At 42.4% G+C, this 12,087-nt stretch overlaps 2 long non-coding RNA genes across 2 annotated transcripts; both read right to left on the bottom strand.

Annotated features, from left to right (window-relative positions):
- Positions 1-846: 846 nt before the first annotated feature.
- On the bottom strand, positions 847-2,324 carry LOC145804716 (uncharacterized). Its single transcript, XR_014347037.1, has 3 exons — positions 2,215-2,324; positions 1,383-1,458; positions 847-1,236 (listed from the first exon to the last, which is right to left on the bottom strand). It is a non-coding gene; the product is annotated as an uncharacterized LOC145804716 (long non-coding RNA).
- Positions 2,325-2,353: 29 nt separating this feature from the next.
- On the bottom strand, positions 2,354-2,988 carry LOC145804717 (uncharacterized). The gene is made up of 3 exons (XR_014347038.1): positions 2,852-2,988; positions 2,587-2,739; positions 2,354-2,484 (listed from the first exon to the last, which is right to left on the bottom strand). It is a non-coding gene; the product is annotated as an uncharacterized LOC145804717 (long non-coding RNA).
- Positions 2,989-12,087: the final 9,099 nt, after the last annotated feature.

Here is a 12,087-nt window from a genome sequence, read left to right as displayed (position 1 = left end):
CGTCGACCGGCACGTTTTTGGAATACTAAAATGCTTAAATATATTATGAAGGCGTGCATAATTCTACATAATATGATCATTGAGGATGAGCAGGATGACAATGGAGTAAAAGACTTCAATTATGATCAAATCAATGACAGTCCCCATGCAACAGTGTCACAGGAGAGAACTACTGAACTTATGGAATTCATTCAATGTCATCATAACATTAGAGACAGGCAAATACATTCTCATCTCCAATCGGACCTTGTCGAACACTTGTGGCAATTACATAGCGAGTTGTAAAAGTTTTGAATTTGAAGTTTCATTTTATGTAGTATGCTATTAGTTTTGAATGTAATCAGTATATGCTTTTAATTTATGTGTAATTTTGTAATTCTATATGTCTTTTAATTATATGGTTTTATAATTCACTTTAATTATATTGTGTCTGGAATTTTTCATGTCCAACAATGATCAATTACCTCATTTGGCCTATTGCTGGACTTCCTTAATTGACAACCAATAAGACAACAACAAACCAAAATATATATATATAAAGGAGGCATTTAAGAGATATGCAATTTAACCATGTCCTAGTGCCCTTGAGCAAGAGAATTAGATGAATACAACACTCAACACATCCCCACACCCAATAACCATATCCGAATTCATGTAACAGTGATTGAATCCCTACCTATTCCTCTCCTTGGCAATTACAAATGTAGCATATGGCTAATCTGAGGTTTCTGGGCACTTATTTTTAAAACAATCTTTCCATGTAAATGTTTCACATGCTTTAAAAAGCCTCACTGCAGTTAACATATTAATCAATGCAGGAATCAAATGATTCCAACACTCATTAAGTAAACTAAAAATTATTTATCAATAACCCATTGAATCCTCCAAAATACACCAAACACTAGATATCAGGACAAAACTAAAGACTTAAACATGCAGACAACCTCCAAGTGATACAAAATATTCTATCAAGGAACAACAATAAATAATTATATTAACATCAAATTTTCCACTGTGTTCCGTTTCTCATTGAGCTCCTGCTGTTTCTGGACATTATCTTCAGTAAATTTCATCAAACGATCCATGCCTACCCATTCATCCCAACTGTTCAAGAAAATTTCTACAAAGTTAAACTTCACCAAGTTGGCCAATATAGCATGCTAAAATTGAGAAATACCCCTTCTTCTCCGTTGAAACTCCAAAAGCAAACCTCCCACCCTCCCTCTTCTAATAGAACTGTATACGTATTCAAATATAGAAACATTCAGAAGTTCAAGAAAAAATAAAACCAGAGTTCCAATTAACAAAAACAACATATGCATAAGTACAACTACTGAAAATTACTATGAAATTAGGTACTATAATGTAGAGGATGTACTCACTTTTTGTTTACAGAATGCCTACAAGATAATGAACGAAGTATCTCCATTCCTTCATTCGAAATTCAACTTTTTGCACCTTGCAAATAAAAAACCACACATGATATATAACTTAGGCCTTAAGCTCAGAGAGCATTTAATCTAAAAAATAACAGAATATGTTAGTCTAGCAGAAACAAGTGTGTGAAGAGCATCTCTCTCACCAGCAACCAAAAAAAAAAAAATTAATGCAGTCTGGCATTGATATTTGAGAATGATGCAGTAACAAGAAAATCTTCCAGAGGAGTCTCTATCATGAAAAGGTAAAATTTGCAGTAATGGATGGTGTTTTTTTTTTTTTTTTTGTAAAAAAAAAAGGCTTCCTCATAGCCATTATTCCATTATAAAATGTTCCATTGAAAACCAAATAAGCAATGCAATACACCTGTGACAATAGAAGTAAACAGAGAGCAGAAAATATGAGGAAGCCTATCTTCTTATACTTTAACTACCTTCTTTCCAATCTGAAAAAAAAAAAAAAAAAAAAAAACTAACTTCTTTCATAATTCATAATTCAAACACAACCTCCTCTATCCCCTTCTACAGCCATTAGGATGAAACTAAAGTTGAAATTTAGTAGAAGATAGAAGCTACAAATTTGTGGTAAAGCTTGCTCTGTGACAATTACTAGGCACATACATAAGCATACAAATTCAAGTTTTTAAACTCCCAAATTTTCCAAATTATCAACACTTAATCCTGAATTTTCCAGTTCTTTCATCACAACTCTCTCACATATCAAACGGGAATTAAGGGTTCACTGGAATAGACTTATTAACAAGAAGAAAGAACTAACCCAACTTAGTTTTGTAGATAAAAGCTTCTCTCTGCTTCTGACCCACCATCAGATCCCACTTCGCTGCCTCAAAATTACATTTCATCTCTTCGCCTGTAAAATCCCTATTCATTAAGGGTTCACTGGAATAGACTTATTAACAAGAAGAAAGAACTAACCCAACTTAGTTTTGTAGATAAAAGCTTCTCTCTGCTTCTGACCCACCATCAGATCCCACTTCGCTGCCTCAAAATTACATTTCATCTCTTCGCCTGTAAAATCCCTATTCATCTTTATAAAAAGAAATAAAAAATTAAAACTAAATCAAAAATCAAAGAAACCCTAAAATAACAAAAACCCAACATTAAAAATTCGAAGATATTGAGGGGTTACCAGAGAGATTTGGTCTTGCAATTGATTGACATCAAAGACCCACCGACCGTACTGCAATTTAATTTGATCTTCGAGAAATTGTCTCTCTTTTGCGAGAGACTCAATCTGTATTTGTTGTCTTCGTAACAAGTGTGTGAGAGCGTTGAAAACTTTCTGCCGTTGTCAACGATCGGAAGAGACATTGGAGCGCCAAAAAATTTTACCACCAAAAACCGAATTCAGGAGGCAAAAATAAATAAAAAAATGAAAGGCTCATAAACAGTACCTCGCTTGTCCTGGCGAGGTACTGTAGCTCACCACCATTGTAGCGATCCTTGAGCGAGTCTGCTGGAGCAATGTTTTACCTTTCCAAGCTCGCTTCTATGGCTAAAAGGAAAGAGTAGCCACGCTGCTGGAGATGCTCTTAGGGTGCTTATTCTTTTTTTTTATTATTATTTTTTATTATTAAATTTACCTAAAAATTTGAGTAATGGAGAATTTTGAGTTTTTATTAAAATATTGGTTGATTGACTAATGTATTTTTTTCACAAATTTTTACCTAAAGATGGTCATCCAAAGATATCCGGTGATGAAAATTCAATGGTTATAAACAATGATTTGATAAAAGCTACTAACGTCCTTAATTTTGTGAGATTTTTTTTGATATCCTCTGTGGAGAAGTGGTTTTGGAAATACTCTTCAGATCCTAGGAGACGCTAGTGATCCTCAGCTAGTCACCTGAAAAGACACAAACACTCCGGTCGGGGGTGCCAGAATTAGCACTCTGACGGACAAATCAGTTCTTGTACTCAAAATAGCTTGTCTTCTAAGTTAAGCAAAAAGTGATTATTACATACCTTTCTAAACCTATGGTTCTTGTATTTATACTTGTTTTTTGGGCCTCGGAGCCTGAGCCTACTTTTATCCCATTCTCCTTTTATTTATTCGGAGCTATTGGTCTTCGGCTATTCAGCCTTCCTAACGTATTCGGCATCCTAGTCACGCAATATGGAGCCGAATAATATCTGATTTCTGGGGTACGCACCTTCCGACTCTTCTATTTATTCGGCTCCCACAATTGCCCCCCAAACACTTTACCAACAACAGTTTGGCTGGAGTGCTTGGTTCCAAATTTCGAAAAGTCAGAGCCAAAATTCGGCGGTTAGCCTAATCCTCATGCGGATATCTTAGCGCACCCCTTTCGGTTGTCGTGTCGACTTCCCACCTTCTCGTACGTGTCTATTTATTGCGATTTAAAATTTTGACGTCCTTTCGAGTATGTATTTTACGACGCTCGTCGCTGGATTGCCTTTTGAATCGTCCCTGCAACTCTTTTCTCCGATATCCTCTTTGTTCTTTGTAAGTTCTCTCATTCCTTACTCCGAAGACTCTTTCTGGTTTATTCCTTCCATGGCATATTCTTATAAACTGTTGGGTATGGCGAAACATTTAAAAGACCTTCTCTCGTCAGATCGAACTGCTGGCTTTAAACGCCATTTCTCAATTCCTGATGATGCCCGACTATTGTTTGTGGCAGACTGCACTCTTAATATGGAGAGGGAAGACAAAACCACGATTGTCTTTCCTCTTTTGTCAATCGCAGAGAGTGGAGTCCGTTTTCCCCTTCACCCGTTTCTTAGGGTTGTGCTTCACCATTGGGGTTTAATCCCTTCCCAATTCAATGTGAATTTCTTTAGAATTATAATGGGGGTTATAACGCTCAACCGTCGCCTTAGAATTAACCTTGGCATTCCAACCATCCGGTATTGCTATGCCTTGGCTAAGTCTTCTGGTCGGCACAGGCGTTTCTTCCTTAGGGCCAAGGATATCGACCATCAGCTAATTACTATGCTTTCCAGTTCTGGGAAACGAGTTGATGATGTTATGGTCGTTGTCCAGGGTAACTGGGAATTTGGCGAAGGGGAGGATCACATCAACTCTATTTATAGACAGAGGGGCGAGCCAGGTGGTCGATTGCCTTTTCGCTTTTATTATTTATTCATTTTTGTTGTAAAGCCTCTTCTTTGAAATGTTATGGCTTGGCTTGTGTAGGGAACGATTTGAAGAAAATCCTGTCTTCGACTGACGACGCCGTTCTTTTGGATATCAAAGTCGCGCTCAAGTATTTCGGTCGTCGAAGTATTCAGAAACAATGGAGGACGGCCAATGTTTTGCTTCGTTACGAGCCGACATATACGACCTTCTTGACGGCGGAAAATATCCCGGTTCCAGAAGGTGAAGATTCTCTTATCACTCTTATTTTGTCCGACTTCAAAAACTTGAGGCAGGTTGGTTTTGAAGGGTCTGATTCGGAGCGGGATATAGCTAATGTTACCGAATCAGATCAGTACGAAACCGAGTCTAACGAGGTATTGAATTCGGCCGATCCTCCATCCACTTCGGACCAAGGGGATCTTTCACTTGACGGCATTTTTCACGGCTTAGAGGATCTTCCCGCCGCAGGCCTCGAAGACATGGCCGGGTTAAGCCTGACAAAACTTGCCAAGAAGACGAATGTGGAAATGTTGGCCGCGCGGCGAAGAGCGGAGGCCCTTCCGTCTGAAGTACCACCCGCCACCAAATCTCAACTGTAATACCCCTGTTCCGTAATATGTTAATTGGTCCTTAAGATGATGTGATTATGTATTTTGATATGATTTTGTGTTCCATTATGTGAAAATATGTGGTTTTGAAATTCTATCTGTTCACCGTAGGAATATCTGTAGAATAATCTGCCTTGGGAATTAAATTGAGGGCCCTATCGGCCACAGAACCCAAAATTGACTACGCCTTTTTGATTAGCGTAATTTTTAGAGCCTGTGGTGAAATTTAATTAGAAATTGATTCTGGTCAGATTAAATTGATTTATTTAATGGCATTGTGCTCAAATTGTTTAATATTCTTAAATTGGGACTTAGTGGGATTTGTTAGATAGGAGCATTACACCCTAATTCCCTCATTTCTTGTATTTTGACTGACCTTGGACTCAAAACCAGAGGAAGGGCCGGTTATAAAGAGAGAAAGAGAGAGACTTGTGTAATTTGGGCTCAAGACTTGGGAATTTGAAGATTAAGCTCAAGATTTGGCTAGAACTTGGGTGTTTAAGGCTCCTAGGTGAGTAATTATCCCTTGAATCATGGATTCTTGTTTGCCATTTGTAAATTCAGAGTTGAACAAGGAGAAAGAGCATGAGTTGGGTTAATTTTGTTGAATTGAAGCTTAATATGTGCATGCATGTAAGAAATTACCTTGAAATTGCATGTTTGAGCACAAATATGTATAATCCATGTGAAATGTTAAAGGAAACTTATGTTTTGACCACCTCTTCATCAAATGAGTTGAGAATGGTGAGCATCTCCCACATGTATGTACAAATTATGGGAGAGTAAGTCTTGAATGTTTGAATTTGAGCATGTTGGTGATGAGTTGGACATATTTTGGGGCATACATGTGAATTATTTGTGAATTGAGCTTCATTGGGTTGTGATTTAAGGTTTACATCATGTTAGTATAATTATATTTGAGATTTGAGCCATAACATGCATGTTTTGTTGGTTAAAAATCGAATTGGAGCTCAAGAACACAACCTGGAATTTCCAGAATTTTGACGTCCGCTCGAGCGGGGGAAATGTCGCTCGAGCGGAGAATTCGAGCTCCCAGCATTTTTGACAGACATGGTGCCCGCTCAAGCGGGGAAGTTTACGCTCGAGCGGGAAGCTATGTAGACAGGCAGTCCGCTCGAGCGGGAATTTGAGGTAACCAACACTTTTGTAGGCTTAAGGGTTCGCTCGAACGGGGAAGTCCATGCTCAAGCGGGGACCCTGTTTTCTGAAACTCTGAAAATGCATTCTATGTTATATTTTTCCGTTCTCTTTCACTTGTAAGCACTCTTAGGCATGCATTGAGCATTGTAAATGAGTTAACGAGATAAGAATAAAGCCTAAAGAGGAATATGTGAATTAAAGAACGGATTGAACTGTTAGTGACCCTTTTTGTGTTCATGAAATGTGTAGGGTCAAGCTCCAGGGCAAATCCACAAGCCGATCACTGTGAGTAATATCGATATTTGAAAGCTTAGCAATGTCCAACTGTTTATTCCCTTATAAGCTTTATGAGTTGCTAATTGGGATTGTGGACAAAAGTCTGACATGAACGAATGAATGGACCAGAGGTCGTTTTGATAGAAATAAATGGACCTAAGGTCGTTTTGACATAAATGAGTGGGCCGAAGGCTGTTTTGACGTAAATGAATGGACCGGAGGTCGTTTTGATAGAAATAAATGGACCTAAGGTCATTTTGACATAAATGAGTGGGCCGAAGGCCGTTTTAACGTAAACGAATGGACCGAAGGTCGTTTTGATAGAAATGAATGGACCGAAGGTTGTTTTGATAGAAATGAGTGGACTGAAGGTCGTTTGGACATGTAAGAATGGACCTAAGGTCGTTTTGACATGAATAAGTGGGCCGAAGGCCGTTTTGACACGAATGTATGGGCCGAAGGCCGTTTTGACTTAAACGAATGGGCCGAAGACCATTTTGACAAAAATGAATGGGCCGAAGGCCGTTTTGACATAAATGAATGGGCCGAAGGCCGTTTTGACATGAATGGAAGTCTAAATGGGCCAAAGGCCAGAATGTTTGGAACTACAGTCACTTGATTTGAATTTCGTATAGTTATATATATCTGTTAAATAGAAATATGAATTGGGCCCAAGGCCGTTTGGAACATGTTGTTCTACATTGTTATGTAACTTCTGTATTTGATTTGATATTATTCACTGGGCTTTCACTCACGCTCATTCATGTGTTTGTAGGTGAGCCAAGAGAAGTCCAGACCTAGCCTCAATGAAGTCTGTATGGAACAACTAAGGTTTTGAGAGAGTCAGCCCCTTGTGTCTCACGCACGAGACCCGTCTTCGCCCTTTTGTTATGTATTTAAATTTTGTCAGGTTGGCGAAGTTTTGAATACGTCTGTATGTAGTTTTGCTTGGCTGACTTAGATTTGAATGATCCTGTCTGTACAGTACTTATGTTACTACACTTTCTGTTGTGAGTTATTAACATATGTATGTCTGGAATGTTATGATGTGCATATAAGCACGGCTCTATGGACAAAGTTTTAAAATTGCTTCCGTTTGGTCCCTTTTACTCTGATGAGTTTTGTTTTATTTAGTTTGAGGCCGTAGGTAATCTCATGATTACTGGCCGGTTATGGCCTTAACCCAAAGGGGCGGGTTCGGGTCGTGACATCAACTCTCCCTGCTTGTTAGCGAATCAGAGTCCTTATGCGTTATTGAGGTGGAGACGACAAAAAATCGGAATGCTGAATCTACTTTGATCGGGTAGGGCGGCTAAGAAGTTGAGGAAGAGGCAGAGAAACGCCCTGTCGAGTTTGAGGCCGGCTCAGAAGAACAAGGCGGCAAACGTCCTCGATTAGGGAGATCGAATGTGATCGTTCTTTTTGTCATTCAGCCGATGATAAAAAATATGTCGGTTTCTTCTAATGCTTCGGTGCTTAAAGATCCAGAAGTCGCATTCAGCTTGGCTACGTCCATGTCGTTGCCGTCTGACAGGGAGGCTTTCCGGGTGGAACCAGATCTGAATGCGACAGCACTAGCCGCCCAATCGACACTTTTGGTACATATTCGGACTTTGCTTCACTTAATCCAAATACTGTTGAAGTTATGGTTTTAAATTCTTGTTTTGCAGACCGTCGGAAGGATAGCCGATATGGGCCGTCGACATCGCGACGCCGTAAAACAGATTGGTCGTTTACGAAAGAAAGTTGAGGGCTAGAGGAGAAGGGCCGAGGTCGAAGCTTTGAGGGCAAACAAGGAAGCCTCAAGGGGTGAGGCCGAGGTGGAGAGGGCTCGTAGCGCGGATCAATTGAGATCGGATGCCGAGAAGAAGGCGGAGGCGAGCGAAAATGTGCTCAAATTGGCCCCGAAGGCGGTCTCCAAACTGGAGGCTGAGTTGGCTGAAATGAAGGCGGTGAAGGAAACAGCCGACTCGGAGGCTTCCAAAGTATTCGAGGCCGGGAAAAATGCTGGACTCGCCGAGTATTTGGACCAAGTCCCCAAGTTTGAAAATTGGGGATTCAAACATGGCTGGCACAAAGCCCTTGCTGCTGCTAAAGTTTCATTGATTATGCCAATACCGTATGAGCAAGTGGATGTTGAGCCATTGGAGTCTGATTCCGATGACTGATCTGGGCGACTGACATAGTTTTTAGGATGTCGAATGTATTTTTACAGTTTTTAATTTGGTATTTTTCATGTGTTGCTACAATCATAGTTGTTTGCTAGGCATTTTCATACGGGCTTGTAGCTTTTTGTTTAGTAGTTTACGCATATAAAATTTCATGAGTTGTGCTCAACTTGCTAAGGAAAATGTTGTTGATGAATGATATTGCTTTCAGTTATAATTAGATCGGCTGCTTAGCTTAGGTATTTGGCCGACCAGATTAGTAAATCTGCCCTTGCCTTAGTCAGGGTGCGAGCTTGCGAAGCCGAATAGGCCTAACTCGTGGGCTGGCTGAAGCACAGATTGATCAGCGCTTGCGATTGAAAACATGGCCGACCAGATTAGTAAATCTGCCATTGCCTTAGCCAGGGCGCGAGCTTGGGAAGCCGAATGGGCCTAACTCGTGGGCTGGCTGAGGCACAGATTGATTGGCGCTTGCGCTTGAAAACATAGCCGACTAGATTAGTAAATCTGCCCTTACCTTAGCCAGGGCGCGAGCTTGCAAAGCCGAATAGGCCTAACTTGTGGGCTGGCTGAGGCACAGATTGATCGGCGCTTGCGCTTGAAAACATGGCCGACCAAATTAGTAAATCTGCCATTGCCTTAGCCAGGGCGCGAGCTTGCGAAGTCGAATGGGCCTAACTCGTGGGCTGGCTGAGGCACAGATTGATCGGCGCTTGCCTTTGAAAACGTGGTCGACCAGATTAGTAAATCTGCCATTGCCTTAGCCAGGGTGCGAGCTTGGGAAGCCGAATGGGCCTAACTCGTGGGCTGGTTGAGGCACAGATTGATCAGCACTTGCGATTGAAAACATGGCCGACCAGATTAGTAAATCTGCCCTTGTCTTAGCCAGAACGCGAGCTTGCGAAGCTGAATGGGCCTAACTCGTGGGCTGGCTGAGGAACAGATTGATCGGCGCTTGCGATTGAAAACATGGCCGACTAGATTAGTAAATCTGCCCTTGCCTTAGCCAGGGCGCGAACTTGGGAAGCCGAATGGGCCTAACTCGTGGGCTGGCTGAGGCACAGATTGATCGACGCTTGCATTTGAAAACATGGCCGATCAGATTAGTAAATCTGCCCTTGCCTTAGCCAGGGCGCGAGCTTGGGAAGCCGAATGGGCCTAACTCGTAGGCTGGCTGAGGCACAGATTGATCGGCGCTTGCGCTTGAAAACATGGCCGACCAAATTAGTAAATCTGCCCATTGCCTTAACTAGGGCGCGAGCTTGTGAAGCCGAATGGGCCTCACTCTTGGGCTGGCTGAGGCACAGATTGATCGGCGTTTGCGCTTGAAAACGTAGCCGACCAGATTAGTAAATCTGCCCTTGTCTTAGCCAGGGCACGAGCTTGGGAAACCGAATGGGCCTAACTCGTGGGCTGGCTGAAGCACAGATTGATCGGCACTTGCGCTTGAAAACATGGCCGACCAGATTAGTAAATCTACCCTGGTCTTAGCCAGGGACAATTGTCATCCGTCTTTTGACGTTTGGGATTACTGACGTTGCCTCCGGAGAGCTGCATACATTGAAGGATAACTGGGGCAGGGCACGCCAGAGGCCCTACTTATTTCCATTCAAGCAACTTGGGAGGGACGAAGGTTGGCTGAATTAGACGCCGCAATGAGTCGTAGTAGTGAGCCTATGCGTACGGGAAGAAGAACATCCAAGGATCAGGAAACACAGCAGCCTCTTAGTCGTCGAAGCAGATCGCCCCGAAAGGACAGGCAACAACGGGGAAATTCTCCGTGCCCGCAACTGAGAATCGAGCCCGATGCGACGCCACGACTGTTGAGTTTTGCAATTTTTGTGAAGAATAGAGCAATGACGGAGGCAGATTCTATCATTAAAGACCCAGGTGTGGCAGTCGAGTTCGCTCGACAGATCTTCCCGCCGGAAGTCCAACAATCGATGGTCGGACGCCAAGATTTCGAAGTATTTCGAGACGGCATACATGGGCTGTGAAAGGACTATATACTGTTTACAAAGTCGGCATGCATCTGCGGGAAGCGCGACGTGAGGGGGAGAAAAATGACGAAAGGAATCGCAATCTGGAGATTCGCGCGGAAAAGACTGAGCGTGAGCTTCGGGAGCTGAAGAATGTTCTAACGAGCCCGTCGGTGGCGGCCGGTCAATCTAAATTGGTCGTTGAGGAGAGAGTGACCCAACGGACCTCGTGTTATGAAAAGGGGTTTCAGAACGGCCTGAAGGTCGAGATAGAGAAGACCAAACGAGACCTTGCCAAAGAGGTCTGCCGATGTGAAAATCGTAGATTCAAGCACGGCTGGATCAAGGCCCTTCAAACCGAGAAAGCTCTCGAAGCCGTGGGCATTGATTCGGCTTCGCCCCTGTATCATCGTCACTACTTACGCTATTCCGATTTCGAAATTGAGAAGAGCGACGATGAGGGTGCCGAATAAATAGACTTTGGAACGCGAGAACAGACTTCGCACCGAACAAATAGAATTTCTTTTATTTTCAACGTTCATATTTGGTCTTGAAATGTTATGTGCTTAATTAAACGTATTATTTTAACTTATTGGCAAGTTTTGTGTTGCGCGGTGCAAATGTTTAAACATGCATTGACCGGCTCAAATTAAGAACAATTTGCAGGGAATATTTATTCGGCCAGTGAAGTGGTCCGAATGCATCTCTCATAAAGGCTTCGAATCCGGAGACTATTTTGGCCAATCGTGATATCCGCGAAGGGCGCTCCGAATTCGGAGTCTTAATCGGCCTTAAGAGGCTTAATCGGCCCTAAAATGTTATGCGCCAAAAGGGGCTCCGAATCCGGAGACTTTAATTTGGCCAATCGTGATATCCACGAAGGGCGCTCCGAATCTGGAGTCTTAATCGGCCCTAAGGTGTCATGCACCAAAAGGGGGCTCCGAATCCGGAGACTTTAATTTGGCCAATCGTGATATCCATGAAGGGCGCTCCGAATCTGGAGTCTTAATCGACCCTAAGGTGTCATGCACCAAAAGGGGCTCCGAATCCGGAGACTTTATTTTGGTCAATCGTGATATCCACGAAGGGCGCTCCGAATTTGGAGTCTTAATCGGCCTAAGGTGTCATGCACCAAAAGGGGGCTCCGAATTTGGAGACTTTAATTTGGCCAATCGTGATATCCACGAAGGGCACTCCGAATCCGGAGTCTTAATCGGCCTTAAGGTGTCATGCATCAAAAGGGACTCCGAATCCGGAGACTTTAATTTGGCCAATCGTGATATCCACGAAGGGCGCTCCGAATCCGGAGTCTTAATCGACCCTAAGGTGTCATGC

Source organism: Camellia sinensis, chromosome 12 (genome assembly GCF_055761805.1).
Source record: "Camellia sinensis isolate YWXY chromosome 12, ASM5576180v1, whole genome shotgun sequence".
Classification (NCBI taxonomy): domain Eukaryota; kingdom Viridiplantae; phylum Streptophyta; class Magnoliopsida; order Ericales; family Theaceae; genus Camellia; species Camellia sinensis.
This window is presented reverse-complemented; position numbering and strand designations above follow the sequence as displayed.